Source organism: Pezoporus occidentalis, unplaced genomic scaffold (genome assembly GCF_034315485.1).
Source record: "Pezoporus occidentalis ecotype Australia unplaced genomic scaffold, CSIRO_AGI_Poc_V1 ctg3, whole genome shotgun sequence".
Lineage (NCBI taxonomy): Eukaryota > Metazoa > Chordata > Aves > Psittaciformes > Psittacidae > Pezoporus > Pezoporus occidentalis.
This window is the reverse complement of record NW_026914940.1, coordinates 11,611,606-11,623,265: the sequence shown is the minus strand read 5'-3', so window position 1 is coordinate 11,623,265 and position 11,660 is coordinate 11,611,606. Positions and strand designations below refer to the sequence as shown.

Sequence of the window (11,660 nt, the reverse complement as noted above, 5' to 3'; positions counted from 1 at the left end):
TCTAATACACCCCAGGATGCCATTGGCCTTCTTAGCCACAAGGGCACAGCGTTGGCTCATGGTCATCCTGTCGTCCACTAGGACCCCCAGGTCCCTCTCCCCTACACTGCTCTCTAACAGGTCGTTTCCCAACCTATACTGGAACCTGGGGTTGTTCCTGCCCAGATGCAGGACTCTGCACTTTCCCTTGTTATATTTCATCAAGTTATTCCCTGCCCAACTCTCCAGCCTGTCCAGGTCTCGCTGGATGGCAGCACAGCCTTCTGGCGTGTCAGCCACTCCTCCCAGCTTAGTGTCATCAGCAAACTTGCTGATAGTACACTCAATTCCCTCATCTAAATCATTGATGAATATATTAAATAATACCAGTCCCAGTACTGACCCTTGAGGCACTCCACTAGTCACAGGCCTCCAACTAGACTCAGCCCCATAGACTACAACTCTCTGGCTTCTCTCCTTCAGCCAGTTCGCAATCCACCTCACTACCTGATCATCCAGTCCACACTTCCTCAGTTTAGCTGTGAGGATGCTGTGGGAGACTGTGTCAAATGCTTTGCTGAAGTCAAGGTAGACCACATCCACCGCTCTGCCATCATCCATCCACCGTATTTCCTCATAAAAAAAAAAAAAAAGAAAAAAACAAATTATGCAGTCAAGTTTCCCGCATTTGGGGAAATCGCAGGGGTCAGCACACGCGGAGTGCAAGGGATGAGCCTCGCCCTGGGAAAACCACCTGCTTGATCATGGTGTCTCCCCTGCCAGGTAAGTATTTGACTCAAGTATTTCTTTTCAACATGCTACTGTTGCTTTGAGGACAGAATAAAATAAAAATGCAAAATGACATAATTTGGTGGGATTTTTCAAATTAGATAACACTCTTGTTCTTGTTAATGAATGTGTGTTTGTCTCTTTTATACCATTTAAACTTGTTAGCTTTGCTTGGAAATCCCTTACCCATCTCTGACCCACAATTTCTTGTCACCCTTTTCTTCCTCAAATAGTTGAGTCAAGGCAAGCTCAGAACAGTTATTATTAACCTGGATGGGGTTTGGAAAATCACTGTTCTCATTTCAGACCTGAAAGCAGTGAAAGCTTGTCTCATTTTTTTGCTAAATTAATTTCATACAATATATGATGTCCACCTACACGTTACCTCTCTGTTTACTGAGCCTCATCTGATCCTCAAAACAATCATCTCAACATCTTGCTTCAGCCATCAATATGTGAGTTCCTCATAATGAAAAGTGAAAAAAAACCTGGCTGCTTGAGGTTGTTTCCTTAGGAGTTTCTTCTGCCTCTCTGATGATCTCCATGGTCCTCCTCTGGACTCACTCCTACAGGTCCATGTCCTTCTTATTTTGGGGACCACAGCGCTGGATGTAGTACTTCAAGTGGAGTCTCACCAGAGAGATGCAGAAGGGGAGAATCACCTCCCTCAACATGCTGGACATGTTCTTTTTGATGCAGCTGAGCACACAGTTGGCTTTCTGGGCTGTGAGCACACACTGATAGCTCATGTTGAGCTTCTTGTCAACCAGCATCCCCAAGCCCTTCCCTCGGGGCTGCTCTCAATGAATTCTCTGGCCATGTGTTTGCGCTTGGGATTGTCCCAAGCCAGGTGCAGAACCTTGCAGGTGGCCCTGTTGAACTTCATGAGGTTCAAGTAAACAGTTCAGTGCTTTTTCCCCAAGCTGCCTTCAGTCTTGGGAAGAGCTTGCGTAGTCTCCTGCAAATTAAAATCATCAATCTCTTTCACACCGTTTGAGCTGCTAGACTGCTAAGATCCTGAATGTGCTGGTTATCTCTCTGACCAATATTGTCTCACTTTTTCTTTAAGCTTGTTCATATCTCTTTATTGTCTCTGGTCTTACCTTTGGTTTGTAATTTCTTGGGGAGGACTTCCTGTCTAATCACCACTTGTCCAAGGCTCAACGGACCATAGAATCATAGAATCTTGGCTCTTAGCTGAGACAGGAGTAACATTAGAGCCACCGATAGATGGGGATGGTATTGGTAGGGATGACTAACTGATGCCAAAATTTTTATCTGCATAAGCTAAGAACTGCTTCAAGAAGCAGGGAGTTGTTCAGTTTCATACAAACCCTGAGAGCCAGCTGGAGACTATCAGGCCCTCGTATGCTCACTCTTACACTAGTGAACTCAGGAGAAAACTGAAAGGACTCTTTCCAATGCCTGCTCTGAATGGATAAAATAGTCCATAAGGAAAAGAGAAGAGAAGAGAAGAGAAGAGAAGAGAAGAGAAGAGAAGAGAAGAGAAGAGAAGAGAAGAGAAGAGAAGAGAAAAGAGAAAAGAAAAGAAACAAATAAAATAAAAAGAAAAGAAAAGAAAAGAAAAGGAAAAGAGAAGAGAAGAGAAGAGAAGAGAAGAGAAGAGAAGAGAAGAGAAGAGAAAGAGAAGAGAAGAAAGAAGAGAAGAGAAGAGAAGAGAAGAGAAGAGAAGAGAAAAGAAAGAAAAGAAAGAAAAAAAAAGAAAAGAAAAAAAAGAAAAGAAAAAAAGAAAAGAAAAGAAAAAAAGAAAAGAAAAGAAAAGAAAAAAAAAGAAAAGAAAAGAAAAGAAAAGAAAAAAAAAAAAAAGAAAAGAAAAGAAAAGAAAAGAAAAGAAAAGAAAAGAAAAGAAAAGAAAAGAAAAGAAAAGAAAAGAAAAGAAAAGAAAAGAAAAGAAAAGAAAAGAAAAGAAAAGAAAAGAAAAGGAAAAGAAAAAGAAAAGGAATCCCACATCAGACAATCAGAGAAGAGTCTGGCTTGGAAGACTCAGGAGGTCTTCTAGTCCAACAAGAAATTGTAACTTTTTTGGGAAAAAAAAAAGTTCAAATTTAACAGCGATTTTCTGTGTGTGTGTGTAAGGGAGGAGCTGATTTATGATATTTGAACCCTCTGGATTGGCAAGAGGATGGTGGCAGGGTCACAGGCACAGGTTCTGACAGTCCATTAGGTAGTTGTATACGTAATGTGAAGTTAATTGGATAAGCAGGCACAGATAGCCAAGATTTTCAAATGTATGCCTTTGAATGCCTCCTGTTTTTTGGTCCAAGTTATTAGGCATCTCATTTTCTGAAAGTACTGAACCTTTGAATAACAAGCACTGGAAAACTGATGCAGATCATGCACCAAAAATGTGTTTCCAGAACCAAAACTTCTTTTAAAAATCTTGCTGTGTTTTAGATATTCCCTTTGTTGATAATCATTAAGGTATGGTAATTGTTACCAGGCCTCTGCTAAATTTCAAAAGAAAACTGATACTCACTTTAGAGTAACTTAGTTTTAAGACATAAGCACATCCCTATCTAGTGATCCTTCTTAAAGAAGAATGTCTTGCATCTCCAACTGCCAGGCAAATGGGGAAATAAGCTGTCCAAAATGCTGTGCAGCCAGATACTTGCTCACTCCAGAAGAGCTGCCAGATCTCTCTCATGTGGAAAAAGACTCTTTCAGTCTGGAGGTGACTTTCATTTCTTCTAGCTGTGGCAGAGGATTTAGCATTGGGCACGTTTCAGTAGGGCTTCATATATGCAAAACTGTCATGATGTGGTAGGCTACCTGTCACTCACTCTCTCCCTGTTATAAGCTTCTTTTAATATATCTGAAGAGGCATTTCCTAATTGAACAACGAATTGATTCCTAGTTGCCACCTCACATGAGATGATTTGGAAATGAGTTGAACAATTTTGTGCTATTTTCTGGAAGCAAATAGCACTAAATATACTACTTGCTCTAGGAGGGCTTCCGACATGAGGGGAAAGGGAGAAAGTCTGTCTGATTGCAAAGAGGGGATATGGAAAAATAGTTTAAAGAACATTTTTATTAGTAATAAAGACTTCCTGGTCACAGCAGCAAAGAAAATGCCATAGTAGTGGTTCATCTAACTGTGTTTCCTGTCTTCAGCATTGAAGGCAGCTTAAATGTTTCATCTTAGACATCTGAATCTGATATTTCACAGACTTCAAGTTTGGTCATAGGTCTGAATTAGACAGTGACAGCTATTTGAGTGAAAGGCCATCCTCCCATAGTAGCAGTCATCACAGCATTACTGTCTCTTTTGACTTGATTACAGAGCAGATGTGGTCCAAGGAGTCTGGTTTGTCACCCAGGTGAAGATATGCACAAGGGCAGTCTGAGGAAGAGCGATACTCCTAGTAGCCTTGGGCACATGGAAAAGTATTACAGATTAAATTGAGAGGTACAGAAATTAAGTTGGGATACTTCAGATAAGAGTGTGGGTCCTTTTAAAACTAATCTCTTTTTCAGGGAGAAGAGAAAAATAATACTGCTACATAGCAGGGTCATTACTTTTTATTAACCTAGACACAATCTATAAAAAGTTATCATTATCATAACATGTATTTCCCATATTCAGTAATCTGACTAGGGTTGCTTCTGTAGTCTGTGCTTGTCTGAGTGTTCACTGGGACTGCAGCTGTGTGCATACATTTTCATGCAGATGTGCAAAGTATCACAGTGGCTCAAAACAAACAGTTGCTGCCTTCTGCTGACAACTGGTGGTAGACAGTCCACTACTGTGGGGCTGGAGTTCCCACATCACACCTCTTTAACAGCTTGGGATGGGGTCACTGCACAGGCAGACATTTTCACCTTGTCAAGGTAGGCTGTGTCCTAAGAAATAAATAACAATAAAAACAGCATCCAAAGTCCTCTATATAAAATCCTTTAGGAATGTTATAACTTCCTTCTCATTATCTTCATAGTAAAAGAAGAATGAAACCAGCAAATCAGTAGCTCGCGTTATTAGTCATGCTGGTTTCCAATAATCTCTATCACACACCAGGTTTACTGGCTAGTTTGATGGATAAGGATCTCTGGACAATTCATCATACTCTTTGTAACACTCTAGTCACCAAACATGTATTTATGTATTGTACGCTTGTTGCTAAACAAGAATGATCTGGAGCGGTAGCTTGCGTCATCACCCCCGGTTACCATGGAGATGAGTCACAACATCTCTCTCTCAGGATGGTTTCCTGCTCAGGGAGCTCTTCGAGGGTTTTCCCTGCTTTCGTTACGCATTCAAAAGCAGCTTTGTGAAGCAAAACTGTTGATTTAGTTCTGCTATGCAGTCAGAGATACAATTCTTCGAACAGTGCTAAAACTTTTGTGAAATGGTGTGGCCATTCAAAAGCTCTCAAAGATATCTTTACATAAAAACAATTTAGATTTTAATCCTAAACACTCTCATCCTTTTAGAAAGAAAGAGAGAAAGAAAGAAAGATAGAGGAAGGGAGGGAGGGAGGGAGGGAGGGAGGGAGGGAGGGAGGGAGGGAGGGAGGGAGGAAGGAAGGAAGGAAGGAAGGAAGGAGGAAAGGAAAGGAAAGGAAAGGAAAGGAAAGGAAAGGAAAGGAAAGGAAAGGAAAGGAAAGGAAAGGAAAGGAAAGGAAAGGAAAGGAAAGGAAAGGAAAGGAAAGGAAAGGAAAGGAAAGGAAAGGAAAGGAAAGGAAAGGAAAGGAAAGGAAAGGAAAGGAAAGGAAAGGAAAGGAAAGGAAAGGAAAGGAAAGGAAAGGAAAGGAAAGGAAAGGAAAGGAAAGGAAAGGAAAGGAAAGGAAAGGAAAGGAAAGGAAAGAAGGAAGGAAGGAAGGAAGGAAGGAAGGAAGGAAGGAAGGAAGGAAGGAAGGAAGGAAGGAAGGAAAGAAAAAAATGGTGTAGAATGAACTTCACACCCTTGTTCTGTGCACTCGTGTTTGCAAGTGTCCGTGGAGAGGCACCCACTTGTGTGTCTGAGAGTCTTTATGGATGAGCCTCAAAGGAGAATTTAGATAAAATAATATTGGCATTGTTAGCTTCCCCATCATTAGCACAGGACTCACACAGTGTACCCCAACTCCATCTGACTCCAGGTCAGTCTCAGCTTGTCATTACACTGACACAGATTTTGGCAGAGCACCACATACACAGATTTTCCCCCTTTCTCAGCAGATTTCAAGGGCATGAAACTTCCATGGAAGGTAACATCATCTAGTGGGGCAAGTAGCTATCCGGATCTACAGCAGAGTGGAGAGGATTTAGGAAAACCCTTTGTCCTCTGATGTTTCTAGTATATATATTTCTTTAGAACACTACTTTTGGAGAGCACTTTGCTCCTTTGCTGTTACCTGTCAGCTCCAGTCTCCTCATTCAGTGCATGGACATCTATCTCAGGGTAGCAGATATAGGTCCAGGACCTGAAAACGAAATGCAGTAATGTAATGCTGAGCATTGCAAAGCACGAAATCCTGGGGATCAGCATTAGTGCAGAATGGATGCAAAGCAAGGACTGCAGGTTGGGTACTACAAATTCCTGTGTTGGTCAGGTAGTTACAGTCACAGGCAGATAATTGCAGATGGATTTCCACAAGTGGACATTTGGGCTTTAAAAGGTGGGCATTGCCCAAGCACTCTTATAGGCATAGAGACATAATACACATTTATACTTCTGTCATAGGATTTTTTGTCAATTCAGAACAAAGCCCACCAAGTTTCGAAACTCTGTTCAGAAGAAACTAGATGTGAATATTGTTAGATTAAACAGTGTTTCATTTTGATTTGGGCTTTTTTTTGTAGAAGGATATAACATATAAAACAGAAAAATGGCATAATTTCAAGTTTATTTTGAATTGAAAACTCAAGCTCGTCATAAAAAATGCTGAAATGGAACAGAGATTTCATCTATGTCAGACCATTTATTCCTGGTCTGCTTTCAAAAGGAGATACAAATGTATTTGCAAAGATTTCACAAGTAGCATTTTGGTTTTGAAAGAACTGCATTTTCCAATTAAAACAAAATAAATCCGTGGCATGAAAGATTTTCTAATCAGCCCTAGCAAATGAGAATACTTCAGCCACTGGATACAACACGGAAAGCTTTGGGAATGGGAATTTAAAGCTCCTGAAATTTAAACACAGGGTTTTTTTAATTTTTATTTTTTAGTTTGAAAAAGAGGTTTTGACATTAGATGGTATTGGAGTGTGAGGGCTGAGTCCCCACCCTGCATCTGGCAGGCAGGGAGGTAACCGAAAGCTGCTCCAGTCTCCCGTGGGCCATCTCCTCACAGGTGGAAAGCCTGGGGCAATGGAGAGGGGGTTTCTAGGCGCAAGCATTTGGGAGCACCCTGGGGAGCCCTATACAAATGACTCACTTTCGAGGGGTGGGGGCGGTTTTTGGAAGGAGGTTAGCGGGGAGCAGGCTGCTCCGCTGGCCCTTGGGGACTGGAGCTATGAAAAGGCTGGGAATTTTTATAGCCTGAGCAGGCTGCTGCTCCTCTTTTAACGTAGGAGGGAAGGGGAAGGGGAGGAGGATGGAGGGAGGGGATTGTTTTGGTTGTTGTTTAGGTAACAAAATCAGGAGAGATGGTTCAGCACAGTTATCTCGCATGACCTTTTTTTTTGCTTGTGTGTTTTGCTGACATAAAGCTGCAGGCGGTTTGCTGTAAGTGAGGCTTCTGCTGAGGTTTTTGTTAATGCCCAATACAGAGCTGTTTAAGCAAAAGCCCTTGCGCTTCTGCTGGGAAAAAAAAATGTACTCTTACTGACAGCTTATTTCACTCAAAGTGGATGTTAGGGGAGGAAGATTACCATAAGTGTGCTGATAAAATACCAAGCCTGCCACAGCTCTTCACAACAGAGTACTTTCCTGATCTTAGCATCTCCTCTACATCTTAATAATTGTCTCCAACCCCATATTTTTCTGACTGTGATTTGCTTTGCCTTTTGCACAATGGTAGTAAGCAGTGACATAAAGATTTTTATACTGCAACAGAAACGTACTTCAGGTCAACCTCTGTTTCTTTAGAAACGAGGACAAATCAAATCCTTAATTCCAAATCCTAATTGTCATTTGAATATTTTTCTGGAGTTCACTTGAAAAATAGACTAGAACTGAGGTAAGTTTCAGTTAAACAGTGGGCATTGTCTGGACTGGATTATTTTAATTTTCTGAAAGCTGAACTCTTCTAGTGACCCAAAACAAACTTTTTTTTTTTTTAAGTATTCCAACTTCAATTGAAAATTATTTACCCACTGTTTTCAGGCAAAATTATTTCAAATAACAGTAGGGGGATTGGAACTAGGTGATCTCAAGGTCATCATTCCAACCCTAACTATTCTATGATTCTATGATTTTACGGCTTGTGAGGTAGAAATTGTGCTACTCTCACTCATTGTTCTGCTTTTGTTAGTTTGTTTTTTTTTTTTCCAGACTGGCGTTTTTCCAAGCTAACACTAACAGGCATTAGATCAGTAAAACTACAGAAGTTTACATGAATACCCTGGGATGGAAACCAGCATAGCATTTTGCATCATTTTGAATATAACACTTTGCTAAAGCTCCTGTGGTCTGCAGAGACACGGCTAGGTTCCTTACAGATTGTCTCTTTTACCTTTTTGAAGGAGTGACTCAATATTAAGGGAAGGAAATATGTTTCTAAAAAGTTTTTACAAAAAAACCTGATAAGGCATAAAAAACATGATCGTCATCACCAAAAAACCCAAACCTACATCTCCTTTGTGCTTTGAGCTTGCTGCACTAAAAAGAACATGACAGGTTAGAATCTAAAAGATAAGGTGAAGATGCATCTTTCATTTCAGATGTGCCCACGCACTCCCTTTGGTTATGCTGCAGGGTGATGTGGTTAGACTATTTAGTCCAGATGTCTACAGCTGTCTCTTCATAGTGATTCAGAGCTCAGCATTCACTACACTGCTCCAGTGATTTTGTAGCCAACCCCAGTTCCCATGGTTTTGAAGGTGCTGACAGTAGCTTTAAAGTTAGCTTCAGTATGTCTTTACTATATTGTCATCACCACCATGTCACTGACTTATTTCTATAGGAAATGTCAAACCTCCAGAGCAAATTTGGTAGTTAGTGATGTCTGCAATTTCCTTTTTTTGTCCTTTTCTCGTTCCTGATTTTCATTCCCACCCTCATTCATGCTTTGCTCCAAACTAAAAGCCTACAGCAATATGTGAAGGATATAATATTCCAGTGCAGCACTGAACATAAAAAGAGATGTGTGACAAATTGTAATGACAAGGTTGATCTGCGTCTGTGTGTGGAGAGACTGCTTGCAGCACACAACTCGGAGAAAGAGAGAGCAGGGTTAACATGATGAATGCATTTAAGCCATGGCATCTGAAGGATCCCAGCAAAACAGCTTACTGTCTTCTCTACATGATGCCTTTTCAGTACTCAGCTCTATAAATGTGTAAAACTGAGTTCAATATATGGGGTGTTCACTGTTTTGGAAATAGCTTAACTTTCTAATGACAAGCAGAATATTGTGTTACTTTTCTGGGTGTCCTATACCCCTGTGCTCTTCAGTTGATGCCCACAAGCACTGCCAGGCACTCTGCCCCATTTCCTGTCCCGTCGTGAATGCAACCCAAGGTCTATGGGTTTGTTTCCAGCCAGACATGGGTTGGTGGCTGGCTGCGAAAAAACAGCATTTGCAGTTGCACAAGTCTAGGTCCTGCTCCTCCATTGTCTTGTGTGTGTGTCCCAGCACTGTCCGGTTTTGTGACTCTTCCCCCCGATTCCTATGTTTTTAGCTAATGGTGGGGTAGCTTAGGCCTCCCATGAAGCAACAGTTAAACACATGATATCCCAGATACAGCATCCTATCACAACATTCCTCTTCTGTCAGACCCAGGGCAGAGGCAGAGCAAGAACCACATCACCCTGCATGTGGAGTTTTACGCTTTGAGTAATTGCAGCCTGAGGTCTCTGATTTCTGCCGTGCCTGGAGGAGCATGAAACCCATACATGAGATGATGCCAAACTGAAAACTGACTTTCAGTTTTGGGATTCCAGGGTTTGGGCTGAACTTCGTTTACCTATAGGATCTCAGTAGTTTCAGCCAGCACATAAATACCTATAGACAGGACTCAACTTCAGATATAGCCTCTCTTCCTTACTTTCAAAGTGACAGCATCACAGAAATGATCATAGATGATGATGAACTCTGTGCCAAAGGCATTTCTGGCAAGTAATTTCCTCCCTTTCCTGAGCTACAAAAAATGTAGGAGATAAAGACTTTACCTCTGTAGCTGGTATTTGTTGTAACAGGGTGAATAGATAGAGCCATATCACATAGACCATGACTCAAATGGGAATAAAAGTTAGTTTTCAGTAAATTTAATGCAATTAGACTACTCAGGTTTTTGTGTAAGTGCCTTTTAATTTCTTCTAGGAGCAGGTCAGGATAAATAGCTAGAAGCAGAAACATTAAATACCTTTCATTTTTCTGTTCTGCTCTGTTGCAAGTAATTGTTGAAATTACAAACATGCAAAAACACTAAAGCATCTTTGCTGCCATAGTTATAACGCCATTTTCCTTCTACATGTGGGAGTTCATCCCCTGTTTGAAAGGTGCTCCAAATTTTGCACTGCCAGAAGGTATCAGATTTTGTAACTCAGTCCTGGCCCAGGAGGGTTGCATATAACCAGAGAATATATTAAATAGATGTTTATAGATGTGCTTTGTGTGCTGCAGCCACGCAGTTCACTTCCCATCAAAGGACTGAGCGGGAGGTAATCACGTTATGGGGTGTCTGTTGGACCAGAACAAAGTGACAGTATTTTCTCTCCATGACAAGAGGCATTCATAGATGTGTGTGCAAGAGGTTAGAAAGTGCTTTTATTTCACCCAAGAGTGACTTTCCTCTGATTTTGGGGGCTTTTTCCTCTCCCGTGATCACTCACATACTTTCTCCTTTCAGGTGATGGTAAGAGTGTCCCAGTAGAAAGTACTTCTTGGAATGGTCATGGCCATGAAGGAGACATGGGTCCCTTACCTTCTTTGTTGAGTGTCTCAGAAGAAATAACTTGTGCTTAAGCAGGCCAGATTTGTTTCATATGACATCTGTGACATCTTGAATAGCAGTGGCACTTTTACCCACTTGGAAAGTGTATGAGAAGCAGAGATCCCATTTCCACGATGCATTCAGCTGCAGATGGTTGCACTGCTAGGCAAGCTTTAGCCTTGCTATTGCTGACCACCTGGATATGTCTCACATCGGGGAGAAAATGGGGGCAGTAATGATTATATAGTACACACGGGAGAGCCAATAAAAGTGCAAAAAGGCAACAAACAAAGGCGTATTGAGGCAGGGTTTGTTTTCGTAAGATTATACTCAATTCAGTCATTCTATGACTACATATATTCTTCTGTTTATTTATGTAATAAGCTGCCCTTGTAAGGCTCTGGCAGATAAAAAACTGGAGTCTTTCCAGATGTGCGAAAAAGGCAGTTACTTGGAGAGGATTTTGTGCACTTTGTTGCTACAAGAGATTTTAACTCGCCAATCATCATCAAGAATATTTGGATTTTCCTTGCTAAACCACAAAAACCTTAATGGGGAAAATCATTAAACATATAAAGTTATAGCAATATAAATATTTGACTAAAACCATTATTGAGCTGGCTCTTGGGAACCTGTGTTTCTGTAAACTTTAAGGGCTATAATGAATATACACATGCTCTTCCTCTCTTCTTTCTCTTCCCCCATGAAAGGCCAAAACTGCTTCAAGCTACTGCTGTGAGGCTGAGTAGTTTTACAAAGTGTTTCTTTCTTTCCTTGTCCTAAGAACATAATTTTCATCCCATTGTATAGCATAGCAGAAGGTATATTAATGTCTGATGAACAAATGTAAATGT

The 11,660-nt window shown here is 41.0% G+C and overlaps 1 non-coding gene across 1 annotated transcript; it reads right to left on the bottom strand.

Moving 5' to 3' along the window:
* Nucleotides 1-605: 605 nt before the first annotated feature.
* On the bottom strand, nt 606-770 carry LOC134168051 (U1 spliceosomal RNA). The gene has a single exon (XR_009966390.1). It is a non-coding gene; the product is annotated as a U1 spliceosomal RNA (small nuclear RNA).
* Nucleotides 771-11,660: the final 10,890 nt, after the last annotated feature.